Source organism: Magallana gigas, chromosome 9 (genome assembly GCF_963853765.1).
Source record: "Magallana gigas chromosome 9, xbMagGiga1.1, whole genome shotgun sequence".
In the NCBI taxonomy this organism is placed as follows: domain Eukaryota; kingdom Metazoa; phylum Mollusca; class Bivalvia; order Ostreida; family Ostreidae; genus Magallana; species Magallana gigas.
Genome location: NC_088861.1, coordinates 47,973,769 through 47,976,661, shown reverse-complemented (window position 1 = coordinate 47,976,661; position 2,893 = coordinate 47,973,769).

Below are 2,893 nucleotides of genomic sequence, written 5' to 3'. Positions count from 1 at the left end.
GTTTTATTCTAATTGTAATCTTTCAATATTGTGAATAAAATCGAATTGAAACAAAATATATTAATAACATGTTGAAAAGTTACAATATGACAAAAATATCATAACAAGTTACACACGTATTTACATTTATAGTATATTTCCAATAATGTTTGCATTGGAAAATCTGTAACGTTCAAATTCTTGTTAACACACTAAGCCTTTTTGTGAGTTACTAGCACAAATGTAGATGTCATCACGCGTTTTGAGTTTATATATTTTTGTAAGATTAAATGAAACGTTCCAACTTTCATAATTAATTTGATATGCATTTATAAACAAAAAATCTTCAAATAATATTTATTCGGTTAAATTTCTACAATTTTTGGCACTATATTTTTAGTCACGAAATTAAACTAAAAAACATGTGAGCACTGCTGTTCAATGCATGTTTCGTATCCCAACCTAAAAGCGTATAAAAAGGCTTTAAACAGATTATACAAATACAATTCATACAAATTAACATACAAATGAAGTGGAATATGAATATAGACATTAGATGTTTATTTTTCGATGTCGTCGTACCTTAGCACACCAAAGCGGTGCACACAAATTAACATACCGCGCAAATGCGCGGTTTTCAATTTGTAAGCACCGCCGTGGTGCGTTTAAGAGCCGACAACCCCCAAATATAAGCATTTAGTGATAAAATAAACTAATATATAAATAGTGCCTGTTTGGGAGGGTAACAGTTGAAATTGACACCCCGAGAAAACCATTGTCAACCGACGCGAAGCGGAGGTTGACAATGGTTTTCGAGGGGTGTCAATTTCAACTGTTATCCTCCCAAACAGGCACTATTTATTTTGTTATACTGAATGTCTTCTTTAAAATTTTTAAGAAAATTTTACTGCTTTTATATAGGAATAACGTGAATTCTACAGCGAACCGTACGCGCATAATTATCGCGCATGTAACATTTTTTAATGTTACCCGTTGCCAAGTGCGTTGCTAACGCTAAGGGTAATAGTAAATATTATTAACTGCGTCTTAACTAATCAGATTTCAGTATTTAACATGAAAGTATAACAATATAATTTACTTTCTCTCTTGGCATTATATACCTCTGTGTGCGTGACTACTCAGGTTGAATACATTGCAATTTGTTCAGGATCTTATTTTAAACAAAATGCTGTTGCAACAATCTTAAAGAACTGAATCTTATTTTGGTGTGGGTCCTGAAAATGTTTTGTAAAGTATGATAATACCATGTGAGTTTCATACACCAAAGCGGTGCACACAAATTAACAAACCGCAGTTTTTCAATTTGTCTCCATCGCCGTAGTGTGTTATACATGCATGTAGGACCGACGACATCCAAAAATAAGCATTTAATGTTAAAATGAACGCGTATATTTTACTTTCTATATTGGCATGATATACCTCTGTGTGCGTGACTACGCAGGTGGAATACATTTGTTTAGAATCGTATTTTAAACAAAATGAGTTGCATTAATTTTTACTGACATCATAAAAAAACTAAACTGTAATAAAAAGTAAGACAGTTTTTATTTTAGACACTGGATAAAATATCTGGTTTCAGTGCTGCGGAAACCCTTTGGAAATTCTGCGGAAACTTAAGGTTACTTTAAGTTTCCGACAGGTTTAAGCGCGGAAACTGTTTAAATTCTTAAAGTTAATTTCCATTTGGGAAAAAAGGGCATTCGAATTGATGATTGAAATAAGATTTCTATTAATTTTTGCCTAGTTGCTATACATTGTGAAATTATTAAATGGAAAGGAAAAGACAACATTATTTTTTTAATTTTGAATCATAAAATAGATGATTTTCCAATATAATATTAAATTTCTATCCGACAACATTACCAAGAAAACCCTAATGATCGACACACAACAGCAGCCAGCTTATCATTGGGTGAATAATCACACACTGTTCCCCATTGTCCAAATTTGTACACTTCTAAACGACCTTAATTTTTACTGACATCATAAAAAAACTAAACTGTAATAAAAAGTAAGACAGTTTTTATTTTAGACACTGGATAAAATATCTGGTTTCAGTGCTGCGGAAACCCTTTGGAAACTCTGCGGAAACTTAAGGTTACTTTAAGTTTCCGACAGGTTTCAGCGCGGAAACTTCAAGTTTCATTAAGTTTCCGCAGTGCTGAAACTTAGGCTGTCCACGAATCTAAATGGTTTCCGCAACGGAAACTTACTGAAACTTGAAGTTTTTGCATAGTTTCAATCTCCATATACGTTTGGGATACATATTGTTTACAAATGGTTTTCGCAACGGAAACTTACTGAAACTTGAAGTTTCTGCATAGTTTCAATCTCCATATACGTTTGGGATACATATTATTTACAAATGGTTTCCGCGACGGAAACTTACTGAAACTTTTTATATTTTTGCTTTCACAAAAGCTGAGCAAGGTTTCTACTTTATGCAAAAACAAAACAATTTCAAACATTTCCAAATTTATTTTGTTCAAAAATCTGAAATTGTTTCCAATAATAAATAAAATACAGCCAAGATACAATAATGGAGAAACATCCATATGGCAATTCCCTTATTAGGGACTTTTATTTAAAAAATGATAAAATTGCACAAGAAAAAAAAACTCCCATAGAAATCATTATATTTGTATTTTTTTCCATCTCGATTAAATGCCTATCAAATCTTCCTTTAAAAATGCAACAAAGATCTTACTTTTTAAAAAACATGAATGCAATTTACAAAATAACTGCATGTACATGAATAAACAAAGAAAACATCACTGTTACATGAACATGATACACTTGTCTCAATTTGTTTTGAACTACATTGAATATGTACACCATAATTTTTTTTTGAAAAGTCTAAAATATCCATCTTTAAAATAAAATTCACTACAAG